This window comes from Myodes glareolus, chromosome 6 (genome assembly GCF_982192425.1).
Source record: "Myodes glareolus chromosome 6, mMyoGla1.1, whole genome shotgun sequence".
Lineage (NCBI taxonomy): Eukaryota > Metazoa > Chordata > Mammalia > Rodentia > Cricetidae > Myodes > Myodes glareolus.
Window position 1 is genome coordinate 86,845,637 of NC_142031.1, and position 16,625 is coordinate 86,862,261.

General features: G+C 43.8%; 1 long non-coding RNA gene across 1 annotated transcript; it reads left to right on the forward strand.

The window, feature by feature from the left end:
• Window positions 1-7,573: 7,573 nt before the first annotated feature.
• Window positions 7,574-16,383, forward strand: LOC146894326 (uncharacterized). The gene is made up of 2 exons (XR_015002385.2): window positions 7,574-7,719; window positions 14,809-16,383. It is a non-coding gene; the product is annotated as an uncharacterized LOC146894326 (long non-coding RNA).
• The last annotated feature ends 242 nt before the right edge of the window (window positions 16,384-16,625 follow it).

The window sequence follows — 16,625 nt, forward strand, 5'->3', positions numbered from 1 at the left end:
GTGTTGAACTTCGTCCTCACTCTTGACTCAGCCTCAGGAGTGGTAGGATTTCAGGAATGCGCTGCCACATGCAGCTGCTGGTAGTTAGAATTTTGGCATGGTATGGATCTCATCAAATCTATAAATCAATTAAGATAATATTATTGTCTTAACAATAGTGAGTGTTCCAACCATGAATGTGGGCTATTTTTCTGTTTGTACTACGTGTGTCAACCATGAACGTGGGCTATCTTTCCATTTGCTTCTTAGGACAGAGAGTCCTACCTTTCTGTGCGCACTTCCTCTGGTTAATTTATTCCTGTTTTTTGTTTCTTTGTTTTCTTGAGACAGGGTTTCTCTGTAAATCTCTGTGTCTTGGAACTTGCTCTGTAGACTGGGCTAGCCTCTATCTCAGAGATCTGCCTGCCTCTGTTGCTGCTATTGTAAATGGAATCCCCACCCCCTGTTTTGTTTTGTTTTGTTTTGTTTTGTTTTGTTTTGTTTTTTTTAGATAAGGTCTCACTGTGTGACTGGCCTGGGACTCCCGAAGTTGACTAAGATGGCCTTGAACTCCTGGAGATCCACCTGCCTCTGCCTCTCAAATGCAGGGCTTAAAGGTGTGTGCCATCACGCCCAGCTGGTATTGTTTTCTTGATTTCGTCTTCAGAGTGTTCATTGCTATCATATGGTAATTCTGATGGTTATGTGTTGATTATATCCTCTGGCCTTGCTGAATTCACCTCAGCAGCTCTCGCAGCTTCAAAAGGGTTCTTGGGATTTTTCTGTTATTGCCACAACATCTTCAGTGAGATAGTTTACTTCTTTCTTTCCAATCCAGACACTTTCTAATTCTTTCTCTTGCCTAATTGCCCCTGTTGGGACTTCCAGTACAGTGTCAAATAGAAGTGGCCAGTACGACATCCTGTTCTTATTCTTGGTCCCAGAGGGAAGTTTCCAGTCTTTCACCATTAGTATAATGCTGGCAGTGGATCTCTTCAGGCTGGGGAATTTTCCTTGTATTCCTAGATGTATGGTGTTTTTACCGTGGCAGGTTATTAGTTCCTAACAATGTGTTTTCAGGAACAGATGGGAAGGCTTTACGGCGAGTCGAGAAGTTGTCCTGCCTGTGTCGGGAAACAGATTTTGCTGATGAGAGTCTCTAAGTCCCTTACAAGGTACTAATCAAGTCGGAGACGCAGTGCTCACTGATAGCTTTTAAACGACTCTTCAGCTGATGCACACTGAATTGTTTCCCAGTGTGTTCAGCTGCCTCTGCACTGACCCAGGGTCCTTAGAGTTTCTGTTCACTCGCCTAAAGACAGAGACAGCTTGGGCGTAGAAGACACAGGATGATTTGTTTTTACTAGTTGGTTCCTTTGAAGGCTTTTTTATTATCTGACCTTGGATTCTCTAAGTTAGGGTACCTCTGTCACCCTGAAAGGTCGGTGGTAGTGAAATCTCTCCCTCTCTCTTTCTCTCCTCCTCCCCCCTCTCCCTCCCCCTTCCCCTCCCCCTCTACCTCTTCATCTCTCCCTCTCCCTCTCCATCTCTCCCTCCCTGCCTCCCTTCTCTTCCTTCCTCCCTCCACCCTCCCTCCTTCCTGTACATTTTAGGGAGGCCTCCATAGAAAAGCTTGAAAATTGAGTTTCCTAGTGGAACTGAACCCTGCATCTTTCTGTTGTATAGTTTTGCAAAGGAAACATGTTGCTGAGTTCTACATGGTGGTGGGAGAGAAAGGTCTCAAAAAATAAGACTTCATAGTTAACCTGCCTCAGGAAGGGGGCATTGCCATAGGAAAAAAAATTAAACTACACATGGGTACAGATACTTGGATAGTTTCTTTAATTCTTTTGTGTGTTCGTAGTAGGAACATTTGCTTCAGGGGCGTTGTTTCCGTGTGCAAGTGTTTGTATACTGTCATCCCAACACTCAGAAGACCAAGCCAGGAGGATTACTTGAGAACAGCCTGCTCACCATAGGCAGGCTTTGTCTCAGGTCATGGGAAATTTAGCCTCTGTTCTGCCTGTGGGGTACGCAGAGACAAGTATCGGGGAGCTCTGCCTGGCAGATACTGTCTGAGAAAACTTCGGACCTTGAAGAGCCCTCTTCCTGTTTGAGTCTGAGGATCCTTTCTAGGGGCTGGAGAGGCAATCACTGGTTAAGAGCGTGTACTGCTCTTGCAGAGGACCCAAGCTGGCTTCTCAGCACCCACATCAGGGGTCTCACAACCACCTGTAACTCCAGCTCCGCAGGATCCTGCCTTCGGCTTCTGCAGGCACCTTCACTCACAAGCTCAGTCCCACCCTACCACAAGCAGTGTTTTACTTTAAAACATTGATAAGGATCTCTTCGTTGGCTTGAGGCTCTTTTACGTAAGCACGAAGTCTGGGCTTTGAAACGTGGTTCGTCATCATAAGTGCAGTGGTCCAGCCATCCCTGCAGAAAGGTAGGGACAGAAGAGTGGTAACAGATTCAAGTGCTCGAAGACCATGTGTGGGGTTTCACTGTGACAGACGTCCAGTGGGTAGATCCCACAGGCATGTTCATGAGCAACACAGGTAATATGGTGTTTGAACACTTAACATTTCTCTAGTTTCATACATATGCCCCAAAGGCCTTTGGTTGATGGCCATATTACTAATTTTTTTTTTTTTTTTTGACGACGGGTTTAATCTGTGTTGCCCTGCCTGTCCTGGAACTCGCTTTGTAGACCAGGCGTAATCTTTCGAATGTACTGGACAGATGTCACTGCCCCTCCGTGTGGGATAGCAGACCTAATGGAGTTCTGAACCAGGATTTGGGTCATACTGGTGTGAAATCTATTTAGAAAAATGTTTGGTGGCAATGCTCTCAAAGAGAGCTGTACTTTGCCGTGACTGGAGGTTAAATGTATTCAGTACAATGCACAACAATTCCTCATGAGACCAGTGGGATCCCCAATTCTGATTTAGCAAATGCTGGAATAATGGCTCCAATTCCTAGCATTTAGAGTAATGAAAGTACAGCAACTTTTAAAAATAAAAATAATATACTGATGTTTTATGATTTTTGTTTAATAAGCATTCTGAAAACAAATCTCTGACCCTAGTTATTATTCTAATAAAATTTGTTTAGAGAAAAGGTTGTAGCCAAAAGTCTTAGGGCTATATCTTTTGGGGGCTGGAGAAATGGCCGCAGTTAAGAACACTGGTTGCTCTTCCAGAGGACCTGGGTTTGAGTCTCAGTATCCATATGGCAGCTCACAGCTGTCTGTACCTCCAGCTCCAGGGGCTCCAACACCCTCTTCTCAGGACTGCACACATGTAGTACACAAACACACATGTAGACAAAACACCCATACACATAAGAAACAAAATTAAATAAATATTAGAAATATATCTTTTGGGTTGCAGTTCAGCTCTGGTAGAGTCCAACAGACTACCTGCTGACTGTGCACAGGCTGCTTGGTTAGATCTCTCTCTTCCTGGTTTTGTTTTAGAAACAGGGCCTCAAATCTAAGATTGTGTGTAGCCTAGTCTGTTATTGCACCTGAAATCCTCTTGTTTCAGCCTCTCAAATACTGAGATTTCAAACAAGTACTACTTATGGTGTGTGTGTGTGTGTGTGTGTGTGTGTGTGTGTGTGTGTGTGTGTAATGGTGTTATCTATATCCCTATATTTATAAACTCATTTGTTCCAAGGAAGCACAGAAGTTATCCAAGGTTATAGATACTACTATAAGTTTATAGATGTTGCTATAAGACCTTAGTGCAGCCGCCTGACTAAGTGTGCTGATTCTGGTGTCTTCCCTTCTGTCCCTCAGGGTCTAGCATGAGGACTGGTATAATCCTAGTCCACAAGACATCTTTGTTTCTCTTCTAGCATCTTCACCCCTTGGATTCTACTGTTTGATTCTCTTTCCGCTTTTCCTGTTCAGGGTCTGTAGTGGTATCAACAATTTGGCCTTACCATTATCTAAGTTGGGGCAGAGGTTTTCCACAGCCAGGCCCCTGGTCAGAGGAAGTGGGGATGAGAAAGTCACCATGGATAGTTTCTTTCCAAGGATGTGTCATGAGCACCATAATAGGGCCCCTGGAGACACTGAGCAGGACTGTACCCTGGCCACCGAGCTGATGATGTAAGATCCCTGGACAAGATGAGCAGGAAGCAGCAAGTACTTAGATGTCACAACAGTTGACTTGGCTGCCGTCCTCAAGACTAGAAAGTGGGTTTTACTCAAATCTCTTAATTGCTCTCCTTATCCAGTTACAAGAAGAATGAATCATTCTGTGGGCAGAAGGTGTGGCTGGTTGGTATCTGTGTCTAGAGGTGCGAGTGTGCTTGAATTGAAGCTGGGGTATGTTTAGTTAATTACCAAATAAGCAGACTTCAGATCACTCCAAATAAAGGAACATACACTTTAATTGGCCTCACCACCTTCGCCCCACCTGTTAGCACATCTCAGCCTTGGAAAAGCTCTGTGGAATTGGTACCAGCGACACTGAGGATGATTTTTATATCTGCCTGCAGCAGGATCAGCAGCCACCTCACAACCAGATGACTCCTGGCATCCTGGGCAAGGAGAATTTGGGCTGTGAATTTTTACAGTTGCTCAGTGTGCAGCTGTTTTAGTGTTTGCCAGCATCACCACCATCATCACCACCGTCATCACCATCATCATCATCTTTATATGTCGTTAGGTAGTCTAACTTTCTGAATCCTGTTTTCTTTTTTTTTAAATCTAATTTGGAAACTTAATAAGCAATTCATGCCAAACCTGCCCTTAAAACAACATTTTTTTCTATAGTACTTGATTAAATTATTGGGCAAAAATAATTAGAATTTTTTTCTCTTAATGTCATGGAGAGTTTGGTAGAAGAAATGAGTACTGTCCAACTTTTTAAAAAAAGATTTCCCTTAACATTAGTTTATTATTTATTTATTAGTTTATCTTTGTGTTTGGAGCATTGTGGGACTGTTTCCATCTTAAGGAAAACATTTTGAATGTGAGTGTAATTGGTAATAAAATTTATTTTTCCTGAATAGCATTGTGTGAACCTGTTCAGTAATTAAAACTACATAGACTCTCTAGGTCTTTGGGTTAGAGCAGAAATATATATATATATATATATATATATATATATATATATATATATATATATATATATTGTCCAAGTCATGTAGTATCAGTCATTCTTTGCTTCCAAGGTCCCGAATTGGTGGCGTAGGTGTGTTAATGCCCCAAATGAGTGGCGACTTGGATTTGTGTTACCCTTCATTTTAGAAAGCCGTTGACTGGAAATCCCCAAAGAAGCCATTAGGCCTTGTTTTTAACTTGAAAGTAAAGACTAGATCCACTTCTGTGAAGTTTGAGTAAAACGAATTTAAAAACCAACTGTAATCTACATATTATAGATTATGCTCTATTTGAATTATATATGTAAATGTAGAGTGTGTGTCTGTTTTGCCTTATAGTACTTTATTTGACCATCTGTATCATGATGTATCTGTATCTTCAGTTTTATGCTTAAGAATAATAAGAAGCATTTTATTCTACGTACCTTAATTTTGATTTTGGCTTAAGTTTAATTTTGGTCCATGAGCAAATCACCCTGCCATCCCGAATAAAACCAACACCTCTCTCTTTATTTCAGAATAGCTTGAATTTTGGTGCCCATTTTTGTTATCTTTGAAAATTCTGTCCAAGTAACCTCATCATAAAGGTAGCCTTATGTGGAAAGCCTTATTGCAAAGATATTGGAGAACTTAAAGTATTTTTTCTAGAATTCAGACTTGGGTATTTGGGGGCATATAAAAAACGTTTGACTATTGTGGGCTATAGCCATGAATATGTTTGGTAACTGTATTTATGTTGAGTACGTTGTTCCTCGTTTTCTAGTTGACATGGTTATATGATAAAATCCATTAGTGGATGAATTGCTCTGAAATGTGTGTGTGTGGGAGAGAGAGAAAGAGAGAGAGAGAGAGAGAGAGAGAGAGAGAGAGAGAGAGAGAGACTGACTTGCCTTAAAATAGAGCCTCGTATGGTCGCATAGACTTTCCTATGACTCACATTTCTGTGTGCCTCATGAGTCAGCCGTGACAGAATCCATGCATGCGAGAAAGAATCACTTGTCTAACTGTGGATAATCTAAACCTGGGTTTAAAAGTATCTCACCATGTAAAGATGTTACAGAAGAGGCAGCATGGGTGTGCTTTGGGCTTTTATTGTTAAAAGACAAACATATGGTCAAGAAGATGAAAGGAAGCGTTGGTTTTAGCCATTCTTTTCATTGATCCTTTTCTCAATGGCGATGGTTATGCACAATGCACTTGCTATTCTCACACTGCTGACAGTCACCAGTCATGGTCACTGCAGATATCACAGGGGTCAGATGTACTGTGTCAGCCAGTATAGAGGATAACACGGAGGATGAGGAGTATATTATAGTTTGGGATTTAAGGTCTTTACATTGTATGGTTAATTCTTAGAGAAATGATGGTTCATGGCCATAGCTTTTATCATCTAATAAAAAAATGTCCTTAAGTCAGCACAGTCTGTATGATGTCATCTTGTTTTCTATCTACTTACAGATGTAGTAATGTGTGTGGTCTTTTGGGTCACAGCTTTTCTTGGCTGTGTTACATATGTATTTACGTCCGACTTTTGATAGTTCCTATAAATGTACATCCTATATAACTCATGGTTAAAACCTTTGGCCTCTTCAGTCCTTAAGGAGATAATATTTTATTAGCCATTACCTTTGTTATGATGTAAACATGTTGTATGCATATCTGCAAAACAAAGTTTGTACAGCTGGAATATCTGAAGAATTAATAAATCTTGACTTTGAGACCCAGCCCTCGTTTGATATGAAATGCACATTACTCTGTTGGGCTGACTTAATTACTTCTGTGTCCCTTCTTGACTCAATCTTCTGAGCCAATGCTTCATTTTGTACCAGAGGCCTGGTGGATAAAGCGTACCCTCCCCCAGTACCTGCCCATGACCTTGCACAGGCAAGATGAGTATCCTGCAGCTGAGCTACGTCCCCAAAAGTTGTCTCCTGGCAATGGCAGTGCCTTGTTGCTGGGTGTTCATGGCCAGTTGTGTGGTTCCTCTGGCTTATGGGTATTTCCTTTTCACTCTCTGTGGTCAGAGAGAGCATGGTCAATGTTAGAGTCCAGTTAATGATAATGACACTCATAGGCACGGATTGTGTGTGAACTTGAACAGAAGTCCTGCTAATTATGCTTCCCAGTGTTGCTGGTCTGTTCTGGTGGCTGAAAGCGCTCTCAGTTCTAACAAGCGAGCCACGTCTAACGAGCGAGCCACGTCTAACGAGCGAGCCACGTCACTCCTGTCTGCACCTCTCTCCTCTCTGCACCATCACTGCAAACCCCCACTGGAACACCTTGCACAAGGTCCCACCATCATGGCAGAAAGATCCACCAGAGCACAGGCCCGTGGTGTCTGAGGCTGCACTTGCCTCAGCGGGTGCAGTGGTTGCTGGCAGTGGGCTTCATTGTGACTTCAGAGATACCACCTTGCAAATCTCTGAGGCAACAGGGCCCAGCAACCATCTGGGGGCTGCCTGCCTGAGGCTTTTTTTTTTTTAACAAGTCTGCTTATGAAGAGGTTTCCTGCCACTCATTGCTATTAGAGTGGTTGCTTCAAGGGTTCGACATAAATGCTAAGAACAGTGGGGAATCACGAGGAAATTGTGCTAATTGCATTGAAGATAGGAGCGCATGCGGCAGGTAATGCTCGTGCGCTGTTAATCACAGTGATGAATTCTCAGCCACGAGATTTCCTTCTTGTCTGAGCTTTTTTTCCTTTGGGGTTTATTTTTGGAACTAATCGGGTTTTTGTTTTTCTTTTAAGGGAAAAAAAATAATAGCAAATGTCAGACTGAACACTATATGACTGAATTATTTTTCTCCAACTTAAAAGAAGAGTAAGCCCGATGTGCATGGTTGAGGATCATGACCATAGAAGATCATTTCGTTTTTTTGTGTTTGCAGAAGTAGGGGAGGGGAGGATTTCCATGGATCGTCACTCCCCATTTTTATCTGTGTCTCAGGGAGACAAGCATTAGATGTGCAGAGGCAGTACCAACCCCGTCCTCTATGAATCTTACTCAGGGGCCTGTCGGAGAGCATCTTTTGTGTTCAGCCTGTGGATACAGGGGAGTCCTGATTAATATTTGTCCAGAAATGTGTTTTGGCACCAGACAAGAGATGTGCAGTCTTCCCAAAGCCAAGGAATGTGCACATGTGTGGGTGGTCCTCCCATCTGCTGAAAATGTTGGAGCAAGCCTTTCTGCCTTGCCCAGTCTTGAATTTGTGGAGTTCAAGTGTGATCTTGAGGAGCCAGTGGGTTCCTAGGAGAGAACTTGAGCTAGACTGGCCCTAGACAGCAGAGTTCCTAATGGCATTTTCTAGAAGAGCGGGCGGAGATGTCTGACAATCCAGTTGAGTTTTGAAATAGACAGAGACAGTACAGTTTACATATTAGACATGAAAGAAAATAGGAGAACAAATGTGTTGCCATCAATCGGTATCATCTCCATTCTCACCTCATTTCCCTCTGCACGAGGCTCTCACCACACACACTCCCTGGAGCCGGGGACAGAGACCAGTGAGATGTAAGATAGGAAGTCAAGTGGCTGTTATGCTCCCAGAAAACAGCCCTCTCGTCGGGAACCTGGAGAAGTGGTTCTAAGATTCCCTCAGCGATAGACACTTAAGGATTGTTGGGTTTGGTGAGCTAAAGCAAGAGAAAGGGGCTTATTTTGTGCACTTGGGTGAGTGAGTGCAGGCCGGGGAGAGAAGCACTGAGGGATGTCAGCCAGGGGGATGACATGACATGTCAGGATCTGTGCTTAGGAAGCACACTGGCAGCCGTATTCAGGATAGAGACTGAGACACTTGTGGTCATTATCCAGCAAGGAAAACGGTGGTGAGTGGATTCAGTAGCAAGGGCGAGAGACACAGCGCGGGGACAGATTTCTGTGGAAACTAGTTCTGCTGTAGATGGTGACTTGTACAGAAATCTAATGGCGACATTTTCCAGGCTGGTAGCTCTGCCTGGAGTCCTGAAGAGATCCCTGTCCAAAGTCATCCAGCTGTCAGGATGGGAAATCCTGGGTTTGACCATAGAAAAAGAAACTAGTTTGGAAAAGAATATTGGGGAAAAAATCTTTCTTAGTACTGAGGGGAAAGAGGACGTTAGCTGCGTCTGGTCCCTAAAAGTCAAATGGGCAGTGGGAGAAAAAGGGCCCAAGATGAGGTATTAATGTGGGTGTTGACCATCTCCCCATGATCAGATGGGCTGTGGGAATAAGTAGCCATTGAATTCAGTGACCAAGAGCCAAGGGGATTTTGGGAAATGCCACTCAGAGACTTCAGGGCCAGTGAAAGATATGAGTTTTTTTTTTTCTTATTTCTTAAATTCTTTCTTTGTTTTGTTTTTCTTTTTTGAGACATGGTTTCTCTGTGTAGTTTTGGAACCTCTCCTGGAACTTGCTCTGGAGATCAGGCTGGCCTTGAACTCACATAGATACACCTGCCTCTGCCTTCCAAGTGCTGAGATTTAAAGGTATGCACCACCACCGCCCCGTTGATACATTTTCATGAACCAGGACATGAAGAGAGTGGACACGGCAGCAGCAACATTGCCTCTGACCGTAGGAACTCTCCAGTCATTGATTTACAGATCTGCTTACTTACTATGTGTGTGTGTGTGTGTGTGTGCGCGCACACACACACACACGTACACACAACGCTGAGCATTTAGAGGTGAGAACGTTCAGGAGTTGGTTGGTTTCAGGGACTAAACTTGAGTCATCAGGCTTGGGTGACAATGGGTGTTTTACCCATTTACCTGGCCCACCATTGCTTTTAGATATCTGTATTTGGATGTCCTAGAAGTTAATTATTCGTTAAAATACGATTCATAGAAACAAACCAAAAAGTTTCAGAAGGCACATGTGTATAAGCAAGTGTGTGTGTATGTGAATGCTGAAAGCCCAAGGCTGATGCCATGTCTCCCCTGCTGCCCTTCACCTTGTATTTTGAGGCAGGGTCTCTCACTGAGTCCCAAGCTTGCGCTTCCTGCTGATCCGGCTAACCCTGTTGCGGCAGGGTTCCCTCTCCTGCTCCTGCTGCCCTGGGATCACAGGCGGACTCGTCACCCACGTTGCATTACTGTGGTTCTTGTGGATCTGCATGGTAAGCCCTGCACCCACTGGGCCTTCTCTCCAGCCCCTCCTACAATTTGTATAACTTTGACTGTCACACCAATTCTCAGGAGGGGCACACGAGTTGTGTCGTCTGTGATTCCCTATGGTCCATTCCACCCCACTCCCGTCAACATTGGATTTTGCCTCATTAAATTGTTTTCCCTAATATTACTAGTGAACGAGGATTTTCTGTGAAGAATTATAAGTCTTTGCTACTGACGAGCAGGCCTTATTCTTAGTTTCTAGCTGACCAGATCAAGGGTCATGTATTAGACTGAAAGTTTTGGAATTGAAAGGAAAATGACTTACACCATCTGAGCATCGCTGTGGGGTAGCTGTTCCTACACTTGCATAAAATGCTCAATTCGTCTCTCTGGGTCTTCTTTTTAACCGAAAGAGTCTGATAAGCTTCTTCCCTCTACTGAATCTGGCCTCCATTCGTATCTCCCAGTCTGCACTGGGTCCACATAAACCCTGGAAGATTAGCTAAAACCTTTATTGGTATTTGTGTTTGTTTTGTTATTGTTGTTTTGTTTGTGTGTTCCTATTGAGACAACGTATCAGTGTCTCCCAAACTGGCATCAACTCACTGTGTAGCTGAGGATGACCTTGAACTTCCATTCCTCCAGAGTGTTGGGATTCCTGACATGAGCCACCATGCTGAGCTTTTGTGGGGATTTTTCATTTATCTGTTTTTGTTTTACATATAGCCCAGACTGACCCGGAACTCTTTGTTTTCTGCCTCAGTCACCTGTGTGTTGGGATTCTAGGCATGAACCTGTCTGCCCAGTTTTGGCTAAAACCTTTGGTATGGTTAGAAAGATACTGTTAACAGGACAATTAGGATGCTAGGCATTATGTTCATTAAGAAAATATAAAATTGACTAAGTGGTAGTGGCAGCACACACCTTTAATCCCAGTGCTCAGAAGGCAGAGGCAGGTGGATCTCTGTGAGTTTTGAGGCCAGCCTGGTCTACAGAGTGAGTTCCAGAACAGTCATAGCTACACAGGAAACCCTATCTCAAAAACCCGAAAAGAGAAACAGAGAGGAGAGAGAGAGAGAGAGAGAGAGAGAGAGAGAGAGAGAGAGAGAGAGAGAGAGAAATTGAGAAAGAGAAATTGAGAGAGAGAAATTGAGAGAGAGACAGAGAGAGAGAGAATATAAAATCAGGTGTGGTGACGGATGCCTGGATCCAAGTGTGCAGGAAGCCCAGACAAGGTTGCCACAAGTCTGAGACTCTCCTCTGCCAGAGAGACGTAGCAAGACTGTCTCAAAAATAAAAGAAAAAGAGGTCAAGGATTATAGCATCCTCTTATAATCCCAACATTTGAGAAAGCTAAGGCAGAAGGATCAGGAAATTGAAATAGGTTATACTAGGCTATATAACCAGATCGTATATGTGTGTGTATACATACATATACATACATGTATGAAAAAATCAAAAAGGAAGAGGGAGAAATAGGAGGCAACTAAGGAAATAAACAAGCTAAGCCCAGAGCACAACAACCCTGTACTCCCAGTACTCAGAAGGTAAAAACAGGATTATAAATTTGAAGCTAGCATCTGCTTTTTTAAAAAAAAAATACTTATTTTTACTTCATGTGCACTGATGTTTTGCCTGCCTGTCTGTGTGAGGTCTTCGGGTCCCCTGGAACAGCAGTTACAGACAGTTGTTAGCTGCCATGTGGGTGCTGGGAATTGAACCTGGGTCCTCTAGAAGAGCAACCAACTAGTGCTCTTAATTTCTGAGCCATCTCTCCAGCCCCTGACATTTTAAAACTAGAAGACATTGCAGGTACTCCTAAGAAAGAAGGTCAGCGTCATCCGTAATTCTGTGCCTCCACGCCAACCCTGCAGTTCAGTTAACGATTTCTCTGGCCTCAGTGTTAACACTTCCCAGGGGACTTGGGGACTGCTGGAATAGGATGTAGTCAGTAGATGCTCTCTCTTCCCACTGGTCCTGCCTTACCCATTACCACACCGGAGCCATAAATGTTTCACCAGAACAATGACCTTATGATCTGATTAATTACTGTATTCCTAACGTGTAACCCAGAGGCCAGCAGGTCATGAGACTCAATAAATGTTGAATATCGTGTGAACCTACACAATTATTTTTAACATTTTAGTCTGTTTCCTCCAGGGCCTTTTTTGAGTATATGTATCAAGGTGTTTTTCCTTCTCAAATAAGGCCATTTCTATTCTTGTTTATTTTTTATCTGAGTTAAGTCACTTTGGGGTAGTAGCCAGGCGTTTTATAGTGATCTCTTTGCACTTAACAAAACAGCTTGTGTGAGCAATGGCGAGCCTAAGTTAGGAGAGCAATGTGGGGCACAGAATACTGAATGAAGCTGTCAAGTTCATTTTTCACAAATTGCCAGTGGCCATGTGTTTTAGTCAGTGGTCTACTTCCGTGAAGAGACACCATTACCAGGCGGGTCTTATAAAGGAAAGCGTTTTATTGGGGCTGGCTTACAATTTCAGAGGGTTAGTCCACTATCATGGCAGGGAGCATGGTGCTGGAGAAGGAGCTGAGAGTTCTAGATCTTGATCCGTAGGCAGCAGGAAGAGAGAAACTCTGGGTTTGGAATGAGCTTTTGAAACCTTAAAGCAAATGCTCAGTGATACGCTTCCTCCAATCCTTTCAAATAACAATTTGAGCTGTGGGGGCCATCTTCATTCAAACCACCACACCAAGGGAAATGGGTCATCAAGCACTTGCCACGTCAACAGGAGGGCCTGGGCTTGAGCTTCATAACCCATGTAAAAAGCTGGGCACGTATGTAATCTCAGTCATGGTGAGATGGGATGTCACCGTGTGTGAGTTACTGGAGCCCTCTGACCAGATAGCCTTGGCAAAATTCCAGACCAGTGAAAGACTCTGCCGCAAACAAAAATGCAAGTCCTCCTGATGAAAAGCGTTCAGAGTTGTCCTTAGATAATGTGCACACGCATGTGAGAACACACACACACACGAAAGAGAGAAAATCAAATGAATCAGACATTGAGATGACCAGATGGTCTCACTGTGGACAGTGGTCCCCTCTGAACTTGGGTCTCTGGGGTGTCCTAGGAGCTGGCAGAGGAAGCGATATACAGCCTCTGTGGCCTGCTCTCACAAGGTGTCGCTTAGCTAATACTACAAGGTGAGTATTATTAACTCCCTTTGGGGTGTGTGTGTGTGTGTGTCTGTGCATGTGAGTGTGTGTGCCTTGTTCTGCTTATTTGTGTGACACTGGAAATAAGGCCCTGTGTATGTCAGACCGCTCTGCACCACCGAACTACGTTCCCAAAATCCTCCCTGAAAATATCTCAGGGTAATAAACCAACCTTTCAAGGTCACTAATTCTTCCTGCCTTGGTTGGGATCAAATCTAGAGCTTCTAACACCGAGTCCTCTATGCCTACATAGAACAGGAATCTCTGGTCACCAGTAGACCAGAAGTCTTGGTTCTATAATGAGGATTGCTGGTTTTATCAAAATAATTCTGGGGCTTAATCCCCATGTACACAGAATGTCATTCATTTCCTCTCTGCTCCTTGCCAGCTTTATTCTGCTGAAGCTATATTCTTCGAACATAAAATCGATGAGTGCTCTTACTTTTTAATCAAAGGGGTGAAAGTTCAAATTGTCTTGAGTGCTGAGGGCGAAGGCCAGGCTTTCCACCCTTAACATAGTAAACCTTACACTTTAGTGCCTTGCCTTGGGTCTGGCCTTTTGCAAGGACATTAAGAAACCCTATTTGAACTCTTGTCTGACCTCCTGAGAAACAGCAACCCTCGAGAACTTCCAGGGGCCTCTCAGGAACAATGAGACACAGTGTGAACAGCTAAAACCACCGTGGTTTTTTTCATTTAAAAACCAAGCCGGCCCATAGAGGGGCAGTCCACTAAAAGTGGTGTGGCTACAGTGGAGTGTATCTCATTTACACTCAAAGGGTGGTCTTGTGTGGTGGGCCTCAGCTCTGCTTCAAGAGGCCTGTATGTTGTTCCTAATAATCATTAGCCATTGTGAGCCGTAACATCTGATCCAGAGAACAGAGGGAATGGAAGGAGGAACTGAAGTATTATGTAGAAGAATCTTGTTTAGTCACAGGCAGCTTCCTGTGGCGTGGTTTTAATTTTTTAATAACTGCTCTTCATTTATAGAGATCCTGTGGCTGGGTGATTATCAGCGGAGCCACCCTAAGCTTTGTCTAATGGCTTTTAAATGCGCATTTGCACGTGTACTTACAAGTGGCTGAGATGGTGAAGTGTATGCTATGTGTTTTAACTATAATTTTAAAACCCCACACATTCGCAGTGATTCATTACTGTGCCTCCCCAGATGAAAGGGAAGCATTTATTAAAACTCCCTTCATTAAATTTTAAAATTGAATAGAATTGTTACAACGGCTTAGATAGGAATCTATAAAATCCAGAGTAAGCATTTTCTTCCTGTCTCGACCCAGTAGTCATTCACCAGTGCTATTTTGTTGTATAACGTTTCTGGCTCTTTTTAAATTATTATTTTAAGACAAGGTCCTGTGCCACTCAGGCTGGCCTTGAATTTGCTGTGTGGTTAAGGATGACCTTGAATATCTGACTTTCTATTTCCGCCTCCCAGGTGCTGGGATTAATGATGTGAGCTACCACACCTGGTATATGCCGAGCTGGGGACCAAACCCAGAGCTTCCGACATGCCCCACCAACCGAACCACATCCCTAGACCTCAGGCTTTTGTAAATAATGGCATACACGGGAGCCCTTCGAGGTCTGAAAATAATGGCAGTGGTTGAAATGTAAGAGCAACCCAAGTGACTGGATAAACAAGGTACGCATAGAAAACGGAATACCGAAATAGAATGCCTTAGAATAGAAAGCAAGTCTGATGTGTGCTACGAGGGAGATCAGTCTTCATTATGCCAAGTGGAGTAAGCTGTACGTAAAAGGACGAAGACAGTGTGCTTTCACCTACACCGAGGAGCCCAGCGGAGCAGAGGTGCTGTTTGGAATGATGAAAACGCTTTGGAAGTGATTTGTACTACGCAACGCTTGAGGATGTGCTCACTCATTTCTTCACCGAAGAAATGATTAAAGTGACGCCAGCAAGGTGGCTCGGTGTACAGGCATTGACCATGGAAGCCTGACATGTGAGTTCCATCTCCAGAACCCACACAGAGTTGAAGAGAACCAGCCCTGCTAAACTGTCCTCTGACCTCACATGTATACTGTGGCGTGCATCACACACACACACACACACACACACTCACACACTCACACACACACTCACGCACACTTCTTTAAAGGGTTAAATTGGCGCATTGGTGTTACATATACTTTACCACAATAGGAAAAGCAGAGTGACTATGTAACATTCTGTTTTACATGAACACTCAAGGGCTCGGTGGCTGAGTGCTCCTTTAGCACGTGCGAGGCCCCGAGTCTGATCAGTAGCATCATGAGGAGAAAAGCGGAGAGGGGGAGGAAGAGCAGGAGATTGATAGATACACACGATGCAAAATATTTTTAAATGTAGTTATATCTGACAGCTTGAAGTTTGCATTAGTCACTTCGGGCTAAGTTAAATAGCATAACCAACATTCCCCAGCTCCCAAAGCATCGGAGCCATGAAGATCTATTTTTTCCTGACACTGTCTGTGTTTCTCAGGCTGGCTGTGACTCTGCCGCATCCTCTTCGTTGGGGATGCGGGATGAAGGCACCGTCCTCATCTGGAAAGCTGCCGTGTTTGTGTTGGAAGAAGCAGAAAAGGCAGTGGCAACATGAGCTTCAAACTTCTGCTTGGAAACATCGAACTCTTTTTCTCCTTTAATTTAAAAGGTGAATGATCCAGCCTGGTACAATTGGGGTGAGGAAATAGAATCCTTCAGCAGAAAGGAGCAATGGCTGACTGCTGAGGGGCAATAATACCATCACTGTCGTGTTGTAACCAGAAACTTGACATCTGTCAGTGGTCATGGAGGAAGAGAAGTATCTGTCCATGTCAGACCTCGCCGTGAAGCCAGCGCAGGATTTTGGTGGGACAAGAGTCCTGAGCCTGCCGTGGAGGCCAAATTTCAGGACCAGAGAAAGGTACCTGAAAGGAAAGGGCACAAAGGATAAAGCTACAGTATGAATTGCAAAGCACTTTGGGGTCGGGCCTCTGTCACCTTTAATGAGAATTTAAAGATCTAACGAATAGCTTGCTTGCTTATTTATTCATTTATTTTGAGGCAGGGTCTCATGTAGCCCAGTGTGGGCTTTTTTTTCTTTTCTTTTCTCTTCTTTTTTCTTTTTTTCTTTTTTTCTTGAGACAGGGTTTTTCTATGCAACAGTCCTAGCTGTCCTGGAACTTCTCTGTAACCAAGACTGGCCTTGAACTCACAGATCCACATGCCTCTGCCTCCCGAGTTGGGATTAAAGGCCTGTGTACCACTGCCTGG